The sequence below is a fragment of the Aphelocoma coerulescens genome, chromosome 2 (genome assembly GCF_041296385.1).
Source record: "Aphelocoma coerulescens isolate FSJ_1873_10779 chromosome 2, UR_Acoe_1.0, whole genome shotgun sequence".
Taxonomy (NCBI): Eukaryota; Metazoa; Chordata; class Aves; order Passeriformes; family Corvidae; genus Aphelocoma; species Aphelocoma coerulescens.
The window spans coordinates 5,319,156-5,334,967 of NC_091015.1; the positions used below are offsets into that span (position 1 = coordinate 5,319,156).

Here is a 15,812-nt window from a genome sequence, read left to right on the forward strand (position 1 = left end):
TGTAGAAAAGCAAAGTGTGTTGTTTTGTTTACTTTAACTCAAATTTTAATAGTTATTTTCACACTGAAAATGTTGATTGCAAGAGGAAATTATATTTTTTAGGGTTTTTTTAATAAAAGTCAAAAGATTAAACTGTGATTACTCAGAAAGTGGGAAATTATTTAAGTTTTTTTCTATGACTTATCATTTCTATAAATTTTCCTTGGAATTAAATTTGATTAGAGGAGTTAGGGTAAAATATTACTTTCTGTATTTAGAAAAAAATAATTATTTATTATATCTTTTGGGAGAGTTTAGTCTGAGACCTAGAAAGTTAATCTCCCCCTGCCATTAAGTAATGTGTTCTGTATATGATGGTGAAAGCAGGAAATAATATGTGTTAAATTCTGGGGAAAATGTTAACATTTGAAATATTCATGGATTATTAAAAGATGTGAATTAGCAACATCTGATACCCTTAGATATTAACTGTGCATAAGTTCTTTAAATATTAAATCTGGCTCAGCAGAGACTGCATTAACATTATCTACATATATTTAACCTTCAGTGCTCAAAAAAAAGACTGTCCCAGGTGTAAAACCAGATATTGAAAAGCTCTGTCAGCATGATTAAGCTGAAGTTATTGGTCAGCTGAAAGCAAAAGTGCTAGCTTTACTCTTTTCAGCCAACAGTTCTGTAAGTCTGTGGCAAAGACATAAATAGGAATGATTCTTGTGTTTGGGTCACTCAGAGAAAAAAAATAAGGAAATTATTCATAGGTGATAAAGGTGGTGAAAAGAACAACAGATTCTGAATCATGGGACTCATCCAGTGCCAACATGGAGATTTCATGATGTTGATTATCAGGTAGACAGGAGGTCATCTTACTCCTCTGGCATTGGCAAAATTGTTGCTTTCTTCAGTAAGAGTAGATGGAACTCACCAACTTACTTACTTGCATAACATCATCAGACCCAAAAGTTCTGGTAGCTAAAAAGAACCATGAGCCCTTTCAAATAAGAATACTCATGTGTGAAAACTTTTACGTGTAACTCCATTGCCATCTGTGCCAGCAAAGTTTCTCTTTTAACTTGCTGAGATCCTTGTTCCTCCTCTGAGTTTCAAGAGTCAGTTCTGATAAAGAATATTATCCTGAGGTTGTATCTCATTTGAACTCTACATGCCTCCATAGTCTCTGGAGGCATGGAGGAAATCTTACAGCATTTTTTCTGATGTAGCAGATCTGCACATGCATCTAAATTAAATACTTCTATCTGTCACATCTACCAGTACTTACAGTGGTGTCTGTGGCCATTTTCCCAACTGCAAGGCTGAGAATCACGGAGCAAACCTGCTCTTGAGCTCCTGTAAAGTCTGCAAACGGGTGTTGAAAGTGTTACAACCACTGCAATTCTGTGGTATGTTCAGTGGTTCAGTTTGCAGGTCTTACCCAGCCTCACTAACATAAATTCAAAGGAATGCTGGAAGAAAAGCTGGGAAAGTTAGTGAGTGCCCTGGGCAACATTGTGTTATAGAGCAGTCCAGCTGTTGAAAGGAATTTTAGTGTATCTTTAGTCTTTGGGTTGTATTCATATATCCTGAAAATGTCTTGGACAATTTGTGTGCAATGCCACACGAAACTATATTTAAGATTGGTCAGCTGATGTGTGAATCATCTTCAAGGAACTAAACTTTACAATATACTTGGAAAACTATGTGCTGTGTAACTGCTTTTTGCACAATAAAGCCGTGCTGCCATTGTCAGATGGCATTTTAGAGTCATTGAGGCTACTTCAGAAGGTAAAGCCAAACCAGAGAGATCATAATAGTTTCTTCTTCATTTGTAAGAGAGAGCTTCTGAAATAGCTAAGTGAATAATTATGCTATTTGTTAAGTTTTCAAAACGGCTTGACTTATTTTTTATGTATATTTATGTTACTGAGGTGAACAAAGAAAATCACTGAGACGGGAATTATTAAGATGATGAAGGAGAATTAGGGTCACAGGGCAGGTCCTGGTGCCCCCTGCTCTGGTGGGTCAGCTGGTGTGAGAGTCGATGTGACACCAGCCACTTCTCAGGGGACAGTTGTGTGTGCTGGGCACTAACAACGTGCATGAATAAAAGTGACACTTCCATCCCACACAGAACAACCTCCCAACCCTGCTGGGTGAGCGTGACGCACGCTGGCCAAGCCACCCTTTTATCCCCTGGTGGCCACCAGGATGAAGCATGATTCCTGCCAGCTTCTCCTGAAGTGCCACCAGGATGAAGCATGATTCCTGCCAGCTTCTCCTGAAGTGCCACCAAGGGAAGGACAGCTCGATGTGCTGCAGAAATGCACTCACTGTCTTTGCTCCTGCTCCAGCTGGGCTTTGTGTGACCCAAAAGACATCTCTTAGTGTTAAATCCACGGAGCTGCTGTGCGTTAACTTGCATCAAGGGCTGAGTTCTGCACTGCTGTTGTCTCACCTCTGTCCCGTTCACACATCCCTGTATGTCCATGGCACATCCAGCCCTGCTCCCCAGTCCACCACAAGCTGGTAAATCGCTGCTGCGTTTCCATGGGGAATCTTGTCTTGCTGGAGTCACAAGCATGTCAGGATGTGGGGTCTATAACCAGGAAAATGACATGTTAAGAACTTTCCTTAAAAGCAAAAATTAAGGATGGAATTCCTCCTTTAGGATCAGTCCTAGCCTCTTTTTTTTTTTTTTTTTTTTCCTTCCTGCTGTCCATTCACTCGGGAAAATACTGATGACATTTTCTGAGAGCATAAAGGTAGAAAGCACCACCAATTTCTAGGTTATCAGACTATCCTGTAGGCAAGATTGCATAACCATTATTGAATTAATGCATGATGCATGGAATTATGAAATACAAAGTGTAAGGTCATGCATTCAGCCGTGCTTAAATATTTATGTTATGATCAAGTAGCTTACCAACAGAAAATGTTTGAGAGCATATGTACCAGTCACTGTGAACATCTACATCTGAAATAATTACATGGAGGTGCCTTTACAGTCAGAGCTGGTTAATGGAGTCTGCAAACTCATAAAATATCTTACCACCCAAAAAACCTAAACATATTGGACTAAATAGCCCCTAAAACTGCCTTATTTTTGTCCCTGCAGTCCTAGGAGGCAAACTCAGATGTAGAAATCCCCATGTGGCTTGATATGGTGACCCAAGAGGACCTTCTGGTCCTGTGTTTCCCTATGGTAATTTCAGTGCCTGGCAGCAGAGCTGCTCAGCAGGGTTTGGATGAGATTTGAAGTGATCTCCTTTGGTAAAGTCAGTGGAAACTTTTCTCTGAAAAAGTCAAATGCGCCTGAAACCTGTCTTTCTATTCTGCTTCCACAACTCAGGAAGCCATAGTGGGTATTTTTTCTGTTATAATTTGGTCCATGACAAAGGCAAAAATATAGAAATGTCACATTCTTTGATGGGAGAGGTTTGTGCCTCCCTACATACCTTTTCTACAAGTCCATGTAGGACAGATCCTTGAAGAGACGTTCTGGGAAAGTCGTGCTAAACCTCCATCAGGTTAAAATCAGTGGATTCTCAAACTGGTCAGACACCAAGAGAACCTCATTAGGAGTCATTCACCACCCTTCCCCTCTTGAACAGCTCAAGTCTGTTGATCAAATATGTTACCAGAGCTGTTCTGACAGACACAGAGTTCTGCAGCAGGGCAAGAAAGAAAGAAATCAAGTTACAGGGTTTTGAGCAACCTGGTCTAGTGGAAGGTTCTCTGCCTGTGGCAGAAGGGTTGAAACTAGGTGGCCTTTAAGGTTCCTTCCAGCCCAAGCCAGGAGATTATTCTGTGAAAGGGAGCAAGGAGAACTTCTTAGTGCTTCCACTTCACCCTGCTCTTTTACAAGAGCCTCTCTCCTGACCATGAGAACGTTGCCCTGAGCACCACCAATGCAACCTGGATGGGAATAATGGGCTAGAAGGAGGAAAAGGGCAAGAAGGATGAAGGGTCATTTAGCACAGATCCTGGCCTGACAGATGTGCAAGAGAGAGATTTGGGATTGTGAGGATTGTTTGGGTGGGGAAGAGAAATGACTACAGCTTTATGTGAAGCTTAATCTATGAGAAGAAATTCACAGCAATTTCCTGCCCTGAATCACTTTCCTAAATAACAGACCCTAAGTAACACAAGGAGTCACTGGGTTCCATGTATCTATCTAATACTTTTTTTTTTTGCTTTGTTTGCTAAAGTTGCCTTTAGTTCAATGTTTAGAGTCAAGAAAACAGAACAAAAAGTACAAAAGCAGCAGCTGTAATGTGCAGCATGTAAATGTGTGAGACAAGGCTGATATTTGGATTGCATGGTCTTCAACACAGGGGGTTTGCTTCTGTATGAAGCATTTTCTAGAACTAATTACTGAGTGTCACTAATTGAACAACACGATCCCTAATTGAGGAACATAAGAGTGAGGCTATGAGGCCACCTGTGAAGGAGAACTGGTAGCCCACCCTGTGGGAATCCATCAGCTGGCCAGCTGTATGGGAGCTTCACAGGCAAGGGTCTATCCCAGCTGGAATATTGTGGTCAGTGCAGAGTATGAAGAATTTTAATAATATGGATTGGGATGATCTTTTGCATTTGCCCTCAGTGCCAGAAAATATCCCTGATCACATGTAATTTGTTCATGTAGGAGTATCCATAAAGTCCTGTCTCACTCAATTCTGATACTTCTCCATCACTGCAAATTTCTCAGATGATCACAACTGGGCTTGAAAGAGGCTTATGCTAATGTCAGATTTTCTCTTTGTTTAAACGAAATGGGTACAGAGAACTATCATTGTCCCTTGTGGTAAAATCAGAAGTTGTAGCAAAATAGCATCTTACAGGCCTAGGTAAAAGTGGATTGCAATTTTACATTTCAAGAGCTCAGACAAGCAAAGCATATTAGGATGGTCAAAGGTGGTCTTCAAATGGAGATTTGTATTTCTGCCTGACATGATAGGGCTGTCACTGAGGGAAGACACATCAAAACCCCAACACTTTTAAAAGACAGGAAGCATTAAACCAGGGAGTTTCAAGACCATTAAACTTTTTAAAGGGTGATGAAAGGTTGTTTTACTCCAAAAAGTACAAGGCTTCTTTAATTCAGATTGCCTATGTCAATAAATGAAAGAAAATGGAACTCTGATGACATATGATAGCACTTTTCCAGATATCTCCTTGTTTTCTTTTCAAATTATGTACAAATCTAGAATGCCAAAGCCCCATTTTTGTGGTTTTTACTGTCTATCCCTAGAGAAATGCTTAACTCAAGGGTTGCAGCAAGACTTGCTGCCCTGAATCAAGTAATTATTTTTGCATTTAATGACAAGCGTGACTTACTCATGGGGGCCACTGAAGACATCCACTGTGTGAATAAAGGTTAATCTCCTTGGAGGGAAATGTAGTATTTGTATTGCATCTAATTATTAATATAAATGAAGTGGAATTTTAAAATATTGCATACCTTCTAATTGCAAATCTAACTATGTTAGATCTGCTTGCTGGAAATTAAAGCAGCTTTGGGAAGAAGGTATGACAGCCCAAATTACAACATTTAGGGGTTTAGATTTTTAATTTTCAAACTGCAGTAGAGATCTGCAGTGTCCTCAAGCTTTATATGTTGTACTTCTACCTCTAAGCACATACTCTCCTTGGGATCCATCAGTTCCACGTCTTACACAATGGAAGGAAGAGAGGACAAGATGCAACTACATGAAACCTGTGGGAAAGCAGGTTTTTACAAGGAGCAGGGAAGCCATAGGAGATTTGAAGAGAGTTCAGGTTGTCCCAAGTCTTACATGAACACTCCCTTCCCTCCTCTGTCTCTGCACCCCAATGCTCGTGTCCTGGATGCTGCTGTTCACCTTATCTGCTCTTTCAGAAGCTCCCAACATTCTGGAAATATGCATTTGTGTTTTGGTTACATCAGCTGAGAGGGCCAGCAGATAAACAGGCAAGAATAGGCATGTCAGGAGCAGTCACCGTCAGGACAGACAAAATCTGCAAAGCGGAGAGCGGAGGGCGCGTGGGGCAGCGGGGAGGAGGAAGATTGATCAGAAAGCTGCAGGAGCCATAGTGAGAGCTGGGAAATACTGGCAACAAGGGCTGGAGAGTTTGAGGGTCCAGAAGAAGCCAGGGAGCTCAGGGGATCATTAGTGAGAAGTGGAAGTGTGGTGTGAGTCTGTCTCATCAGCTTGGACACTTATGTAAGGGAGACGAGTTTCCTTCCTTCCCCGAGTCACATGCGGCTTTGCAGAAGAGCAGCCCAGAATCCATGAATAAGCACAACTGGGGACACAAAGTAGTGTCAGAACAACTGTCAGCATGTCACTGTCCTTGGTGCTTCTACTCATTTGTGCCTACGGCTGGCAGCAGGAACATTGGGTGTGATACTGGAGAGCTCAGACCTCAGAGGGAGGCAGCTAAACCCCAGCGCATTTCCCAGCTTCTCCCTCCGTAATTTCCATGCCAGCTACCTGAACAGTCCCTGTGTCCCAAAGCAGTTTTGGCTATTTGTATTCCCCATTATCCATCCTTTCTTGAGAAGTGCCTGTGATGCAGAGCACTCAGGTAGTCAATGCTTTTGGGCAAACATCTGGCTATATCTGCTTAAGTATTAAACATCCTCAGGGGTAAAGAAAGGTCCACCAGAAACAGATGGCATAATCTGGTGCTTCAAAAAAACAAATCCTGACACCAATCATCAATCAGTCCAGGAGCCTCTGATGGCTCCTAGTAGAGATGGAAAGCCTCCATCCTCCTATGGGTTACTTTAAATACAAAGCTTTTGCCTGACACTCCAGGCTTGAAAAGCTGTATGATTTATCCGTGCCCACATAAATAACTATGATTTATTTTATTGGGTAGATATATCCCGCCCCCATGTGTAACACCAGATGCTGATGCTAAAAAGTCTGGGGAAATTAACTTCACTGTATTTATGATGAGCCATCAAAGACTGCTGGGTTTCAAAAATGCCATTCTATAGTAGATTGATTGGAGTCTATTAAAATCTGGGAGGTTTAGGGCTGCTTCACCCAAGATATGTGAGGGAAATGCACCTGAAAATAGATGGGAGGACTGACTACTCTCAAAACCTACTCATAAAAAGTAGTCTGCTTCTTTCTGTCACTTCCCATTTATAAGAGTCTATATCCTGCTACAGGCTCAGTTGTTTCTTCTGAAGAGTTGAGTCTTGGCACTTGGTGACTAAATCTGAGCTTGCATCTTGTTAGGGGACAGGTGGGTTCAGTCCCTGTTTTCAAGGAATCATATTTGTTCGTGTTGAATATATACTAAAATCTGCCAATTTTTCCCTGCAATATTCATCCACAGAAAGGTAGATTTTTGAAAATACAAATAGCTCAAATCCCAGTAAAATTGGCATACAGAAGAGGAGTGAGCTTTTCCTTCTGATGCAGCTCAAAGGAGGCTGAAAACAAAAAGTGAACTATGACCTTTTTTTAAAATTTATTTGTGACATAAGGAATTCCCAAAGCAATAATCCAAAGCAGATTCATTAGTGGACCATGACAGATTTTGGCATTTGGTGCAGATTTTCATCAGTAGAATTATAAATATTGCTTCTTGATCTATAAATGAGTCACTGGGATATATCAGAGAGAAAAAAATCTGTTAATAATGCTAGTGCTCTTCCATAGGCATATATATAAGGGAATACAAAACTATCTCCCATTAACCTTCATGGGTGTGAAATGCCTTGGAAATATGAAGGAAGAAGAATGATAATATATTAATTCAATCGACCCAACCCCTTGGAAACCATCCTCATGCCTTTTGTTCTAATTGTGTTTCCAAATCAAAGATATTTCTCTAAAAATATTGTTTAAGCATTGACTCCATTATATGAACTACTGACAAGATGAAATATTTTTAATAAGATACACCATATGTAGGTTTTATGTTCTCATACATATTTTATTTGTGAAGGTTCTAGTGGATTCTTTGTTGAGATTTGGTTGTATTGCAGGGAGTCGAAGTGGAGATAAGTTATTCTTTTGAAAACTGCAGCCCTGTTGATGTAGTAGGCATCAGTAGGGTAAAGTTGCCCATTTTTCATACTACATGTGTCCTTGGCTAATAGTGTAAGTAGGGGTTTGTCAGTGGTTAAGTTCTTGCTAATAGCTGGGTAGTTATTAAAAATCTAGAAGGCACTGAGTCAGATTTAATTGGGCAAGAGTGTGCAAAGGTAGGTACAACTAAATGTGTCTCTTTTTATTAATGTCACAGTGCAAGTTGTCTGGATGTCATTGAAAGGGTAATGGCAACAGAATTATTCCTAGCATGTGCTGAGGGAAAGGCAAAGTTTTAATGCTAAGATAGACCAGGTGGTACAAATTTAATACATTATTCACTACTCCTAAACAGCTTATACTTTTGTTTAAAAAAAAAAACAAACTGTGGCAAATATTATTTTTCTTTACCAAAACTAAGCAGTGAGCTGTTCATTCTAACAGTTGCCTCTAGAAATAATCTTGTTAAAATGAGTATGTGAAACAACCAGTGAGTCATGACAGACTTAACCTTCTTAGCAGGTGTATGATATTTAAGAGATGCTGGAACTTATCTTTTCCATGTAGAGTGTGCATTCATATCTGGATTTCTCCACCCAGCCCATATGTGGTAACACGGTCTGTGGCTTCCCAAGAAAAAATGCTGAAAAATGCATTTGGAAAATAAATGTAGTACACAGGATTAGATACCAATTTCCTGCCTTTTTGGGTCTTACCGAACTATAAGAAATTCCTGCAGTCAGAGGGGTCCTGACTTTGGTCTCCTGCTACCATTCCACATTTCTTCCTCTTTCCGAAAGTCCACTTGTCTGGGTCTTACTCTGTTAAACTTCTCTAAATTCAATAAACCCACTGACCCACAACTGCTGAGGAGAATCTCCAACAGATACAGATCTGCTTCATCAATTTTGTATTGTTGCAAACAATGCAAAGGAAAGGAGAATCAAACTTGTTGATTTTTCATCGCTCTCATAATTTTTATTTCTTTGCTGCTATTTAAGTACCTTTTGTTCTATTTTCTTGACTCCAAATTCATGTGTTAATTTTTCTTTTTGCTGTTTTGTTTGGGTCATCCTTAGCCAGAGTCTTGTTTAAATTAGTTGTAATTGAATATGAACCAAATCTGCCCTTCCTTTAATTTTCTTCTACCTAAAATGTATTTTCTTCCATTTTGGTCAGTTCTGGCCTTCATTATCATAGAATCAAATGGTTTATGTTGGAAGGGACCTTAATGATCATCTCATTCCAACCCCTCTGCCATGGGCAAGGACATCTTCACTACACCAGGTTGCTCCAAGGCCCTTCCAACCTGGCCTTGAATTCTTCCAGTGATGAAACAGTGACAACTTCTCTGGGAAACCTCTTCTAGTGCCTCACCACCCTCGCAGTGTAAAATTTCTTTCTTATATCTAACCTAAATCTCTCCTTTTTCAGTTTAAACCATTAGCCCTTGTCCTATCTCTCTATGCCCTTGTCCAAAGTCCCTCTCCAGCTCTCTTGTAGCCCCTTTAGGCACTGGAAGGAGCTCTAAGATCTTCCCAGAGACTTCTCCAGAGTGAAGTCCCTTAACTCTCTCAGCCTGTGTCCACAGGTGAGGTGATTATAATTTCCCTTTTTCACATTGCCCCGTACATCTGCTGTAATACTCCTAGTCTCACACTTAGAGCAAACCTCCTGTTTCCACATTGCTTTGGATTTCTGCTTTCCATGACGTCTTCTCCGAGCTCCATCTCATTGTGTATCTTGACTTCACCCTTCCCAATACACAAGCAAGTTCCAAGACTCTGTCCTGAGGCCATTTGAAATTATTGTAATTAATTCAATGTAAAAGGGGTTTTATGTTTTGACCAAGCTTTGCCATCTGTAGGTCATAGTCACATTTTCTCCTGGGTACATGCCAAGTTGACCTTAGCATTTGGGTTGAAATATACTTGATGTTTTCCACGCTGAATTTTCATGAAAGTTCCAAAATCTTTGGGGATGGAAGGTTTTCAAGGAGCTCTACTTGCAGTTTAATCCCCTTCTCCTCTATTTGTAGCCTCCTCCCCACCATGAGTTCCCTTTTCTTCCTGGCCCCCCTAACCCAGACTCATTCATTGAAATTGCACAACTAAGAGCACTCTCGTGCTCCTTGTGTTGCAAACTCTTTCATGCAGATGTTTCTTCCAGGAGGACTCCCATCTCCCTTCTCCCCTCCTGTAGTTCTCTTGTCTCCCACATTTGGATGTCGTTCCATCCCGTTTCTGAGAGGTTCAGCAAGTGCAAAGTGCCTGCTGAAGAATCTCTGCTGGAAACCACAGACAGGTGGCTTCCTCTAGAAACTGAGGCATGGAAACAAACACCATGAGTGTCCCTCCCCTGTCTTGGTTAGCACATTCCCTGACCACCCCATCCCAGCTGGTGCCTGGCCATTTGGGAAACGGCCCTGGCTGGGGAGAGCAGCCACAAAGCCATCCTGCCTGGGGGAAGAGAAGTCAGCTGCTTGCCCTCAGGAATGGGGAACAGGCCTTGGCTTGTCTTTGTTTACTACTGAGATGCAATTTTTAGATCATAAAATGGCCAAGCTGCCTAGCTCTCAGTTCCTCCCTTCTCTCTAGCAGAGTGGCAGTGAGAATAAACTCATAAAAATGTCCTTATGAGCAACTGACACCATCAAATTTCTCCTTTGCTTACCCATCTTGCTCTAAAAGTTTTTAGTAACCCCAGTTGCTGGGATTTCTGCCAGACACCCAGAATACAATTAATAAATAAAACAATTTTCAAATTTCCACATCAGCAAAATACCTTTGTATTTCCTGATACAAGAAGGAAGTCAGAGATGAGGTCATCTTGCCTGGAAAGAAGAGTTTGCTTTGATCATGGGGTGGAGCACAGACTTGGATTGAAGCATGCTGGTAGCCAGTCCCCCTTGGAGTGCTTTTCTTATGCTTTTAGTAAGGTTTCTCAGGAAAGCACAGCTCAGAGTCAGCTTATCCTGTAGGATAAGGATATCTCCTTCTCTCCCATGGATATCTCCTTGGGAATTTAGGCAGTATTAAGAAATGTTCAAAATCAGACACAGCTGAGCCAGAGACCAAAGGGGATGGACTGGCCACTGAGGACACTGTGGGACCCAGGAGCAGGTGGTGGCAGATGAAATGGGTCACTTTTTAGGACAGCAGTGAGGTGTGTGTGCCAGCACCTCCCACCTTGCAGGGCATGGCTTTCATTTTGGAGATGTAACTGACACCACTGCTGCCAAACCCTCCCATTTGTTTAATGAAATGTGGGGGGTTGTCCCACTTCTGAGTCATGGGGCTTCCCCAACAGAGGTCTATGAAAGCCATAAGCCCAGCCATGTGCTGTGAAGGCAGGAGATTTCATACTGTGCAAAATTGCTGGTAGAAATCTATTTTGGAGCTTTTCTGAAAGAAGCCCTCCTGGCTGGCAGGCAGCTCTGTCACTTTGTTCTACCCTCCCAGGAATCTGCACTTGCAAAATGCACAAAATCAGAACCTCCTTACACCTCCCAAATTCACTATAGAGGCATCCTTTTCACATTTCACTTAATAGGAAGGTGTGATTCTGTGATGGAACCCAAATTATAACATTAAACCTGGGAAATGGATTAGAAAGTGAGATTTTAAAGGAAACTGTGTTCTCCCTGGGAAAAAAAAAAAAAAGCAAAGATAATATTAATTATTTCTTGACTCTCTGATTTAATTTTTGAGTCTCTGGGCCTACCCCTCATGCTGATTTTTATTTGGTATTACATGTTGGCCACAGGGAGCCATTACTTACTGTGTCCATTATCACTGGTTTTCTTTCACTTTTATTCCATTTCCATGTGGGTTCTTTATCCTTTTGGTTTTCTCCAGCTTACCTTTCCCCAGATGTTTTCTGCCCTGTGTGAATGAGAATTACCTCTTTCTCTTGGTCTCCAGTCCTGACTGCCCAAGGGACATGATGGCTTCTAGATGGCAGAGGGCAAAACTTAGCACAGTCCTTGGTCATGGCTGGCTGTCCCCCTCTCAGTGGAGGTGTAGGATCTGAATTGTAAAAGAACAACTCCAGGTAACTCACTCTGCCTGGACTGGGCAGTGTCCTCCATGTGAGCCCCTGTAGGGTTAGGCCTGGTGTGGTCTTCAGGTAAAAACTGCAGAGCTTAAACTTCCAAAATTAGAGGGTTTTTTTTCTCTTGTATCTAGACATTGTATGGTAATTGGTAGAACAGCTGTTATTTGCATGCAGCCAGTGAAAATATTCCAGGAATAATGCAGGTGTTTCTCACTGATCCTCACTCCTTGCAGGGAGCAGCAGTAGCAAAGACTCCCCAGTGTGTTCAGTCAGTCCCAGACTGTGCAGTCTGTCTTGCTCTCTGATTGTCCTGACATCCTCCTCACCAGGACAGCCAAACACTTTTGTTGACTTAGCATAAGGATAATTGTCTCTTGGTTTGCAAACAATAAATTTTCCGTAGTTCCCCTAATGTTTTTGGGGTATGTTGAGCCTTTAACATCACAAACACAGCTGGTTTTGCTGGGAGAGGTTTTTAACTGGACTTGTCTCATAGCAAGTTTTCTCTGTCTAGACAGTGGTTTGAGAAGTCCACAGCAGTTCTGATGGAGCCCTTGCTACTGTGGTGAATTAGTGTTATTTTGATATCTGATGAAAAACCTGCAGGAACATGTTTTTTTTTTTTATTCCGTGGCTCCAGTAGTGGAAAGAATTTTTCTGCCTCCACTCACCATCTCTCCCTCCTCACATACAACATTTGGAGACTTAGAATTTCAGATCAGAAAACACTTGGTTTCCAAAGACTCATCTTCTGATACTTCTAAGGGACATACTTAGAAATAAATACTGAAAGTCATCAGCTACAATAGAAATCTAAATTCAGTTCAATAGTTCTTGGCCAGACTTGGAGTGGTACAGTTTGTCTGCACACTTATATGCATGTAGGTGGATAACAAATGAAAAAGACTTGGCAACATGAGGCAGCCAGCAGGTTTGTGGTAAGAAGTGTCATGGGTTGCCTCAGATCTGTGTTTCAAGGACTGTGTTTCAAGTGACAAGGACACAGGCACACCTCACTCTTCCAGCTTGTGGGGTGCTGCAGAACCTGGGGATGAGTAGAGGCAGAGGCTAGAGGTTGGTCCCTGTGAGATGGGAGCTGGGGACAAGCCAGCCTCCCCTCCCAGTCCAGCCTCCCCCTCTGCAGAGACATTTTCATCGTGTGCCCCAGTGCGTGAGCCTGGCAGCAAGAGCAATCCTGAGGTGTGCCCTTGATGCTGCTTTGTCTTTGCCTGCCTCCCCTTCCCAACAGGATGTAGCCATGCCAGATCTGACATATCTCAGTGCTAGTGCAGCTTTACAGCTCCACTGAAAGAGGGCAGGGATGAATGACAGCTTAAAATGACCTAAAAAAATCTTCTGTGTGGCACAAAAGTGGAGTATAAATAACGGCCTTATCTACACATCTATTACTCAAGGAAATTTACTCCTTTGTAAAGTGGCAAGAACAGGACCGAGGAATCTGCCCCATTAATTACAGACACCCCTTTATACTCTGATGTGAGAAATTGGATGATCACTCCCAACCCCATCAAACACGGGTGAGCACAGCTGCCACCCAGCATCACTTCTCTGTCCTGCACTGCTCAGAGACAAACAGCTGCACCAGAGACACCAAAACTGCAGGGAAACATAAAGTCAATACTTGAAGAGGAGAATAGTCAGTAAAACTTCCAGCTTTATTGTAAATACCATGGAAACATTCAGAGTAGGGGGAACACCCTCAGCTCACCCCATTCCTAGAGTCTGCCTGAAGATAGCTAAAGCTGTATCAGCCTCCCTATTTATTCTTTATAGGCCAGAGGTAAATTAAGCCTTGTTCTCCCCTTTTTCTGGGTAAATAGAAATTGTTCATATGAAATCACTGAAATTACAGCCACTTTTTGCATATGAAATAAGTATTCTTACCATATTACTTAGTTTTTTTCTTTCCTGAGGAAAGCATCCACTCTCATTACCATCATGAAGTAGTTCAGAGATTTTACTTAGGAAATAGACTGTATTAGTCTGTATTAAATTTCATTTTCTTATATGTAAACAGACAAACCAGTTATTTCACCTAGGAGATTAATACAGAGTTGATGAGAAAAAATTCCTGTTAGAAGAATTGGTACTACAGTGGTACTACAGTGCCCCACAAGCCTCTAATCTGAAACTGGTGTCCTGCTTGTGGGTTCAGACACATTCCACTTGGGAATTTGGGTGGCTGCAAGGCAGGAAATTCATATCCCCATTTCTGTCTGTTTTCCTTGCTGATCTTGGACAAGAAACATGAAGGAGATCGATGCTGCTCCACCCTGTGCTCTCCCGCAGTTGCCCCAGGCCACAGGGACCTCTTGCCAATCTTGTGGTATCATGATCATTTTGACAGAGAGAAACTAAGATATCAGAAGAATGAGATTATGAGATTGACTGCAGGATAAAGAGAAACTGGGCTGGGAGGATATAAGCTTCTTATCCAAGCACACACAGCTGAAATAATAGGAAAGGGAATATAGGAAGTAACTGATCATGTAAATTGCTTTTTGCAGGAATACTCTCTCTTAGTAGACTTTGCCCTGGGATGAAAATTACAAAGGATTGGTAAATACACTTCCAAGGAAAGAAATAATCCTCCAGAGAGACTGACTGTGTTACTGACCTATTACTGGAGATCTCAGTCTTATACTTAGATCTAACACTTAGTACAATGAAAGCCCCTTTCTGAGCAGTTTTTCTTGGCAGATTAGTGGGTTTTGCTACAGTAAACAGAATATAATAATTGGTACCTATTGTGTTAGGCTTGTTAGAAGGTCTCTGAAGAACAAACTGCTTCTTTCCCGTTTGTGCTAGCCAAAGAACAGTGCAGATGTCCACTGCTGTCCGTGAACAGGAAGGAAGAAAATTAGATATTTTCACTGGGCAGAGAGTGCCTGAAGAGCTTCTTGCTGGTCTGTATCTACCAGGCCCTGCAGGTGTATGGGCCCTGTTTTATCCACAATAAAAAAGTATTAAATGAGTAGCTGATGATCCTGGCAGGTACTTCACATGCACTGTCTGGGCTTTCCTATGCAGCTGAATGACAGAACTGACAATGAGCTGCCACAGGGTTACCACTTGGATTAATGGCTTGCTTTTTTGCATGATAGATTTCACTGATGGGGCATATTTTCTGCTCTGGACCATGTTGTTACAGCTTGGCTGGCTCCTAGGAAATTTCTCTTCCACAGGGAAGCACCCTCAAGTGATGTAGGTCCCTTGTTGTCCTTCCTGTCCTCTGTCTCCTGCAGAGACACTGGCACAGAGCTGCAGATGAGTTCTCTTGAAAGCAGCTCCTGAACTGCTCTCCTCTATGATCCTCTCCCTGCAAGGATGATCCTGTCTGATTCCAGCCTTCTAGGACTTGTCCTGTGCAGTTTGGGCAGATGAGAAAGTCTGGCCTTGGTTGCTGCTTCTTGTGAAAGTTCATTTAAACTTCATGCACAGACAAGGAGCAGGGGCCTGAAAATCAAACTCACTTGTTTTGTTGGCAGTGTGTGGTCAAGGCAGATCCTGCTCCAGGAGAAGCTGTGTGGGTGAGCTCACATGAGACCCTCTGCAACCAAACAAGACCAGCAGCTGAGGACCTCGCTTTGGGGATGGTTTAACCCTGCAACTGAGCTTGTGCTGGTGCAACACCATTCCTGCTGTAGACTTCCAGAGGGTTTTCAGCCTATATTCAGTGCAGTGCTAAGCACAGTGCCAAATCCCCTC

The 15,812-nt window shown here is 42.0% G+C and overlaps 1 protein-coding gene across 1 annotated transcript in view; it reads left to right on the plus strand.

The window, feature by feature from the left end:
- Nucleotides 1-15,812, plus strand: part of LOC138106188 (sodium channel protein type 5 subunit alpha-like) — a 215,865-nt gene that overhangs the window by 120,837 nt on the left and 79,216 nt on the right. The gene's annotated exons all lie outside the window — the stretch shown is intronic.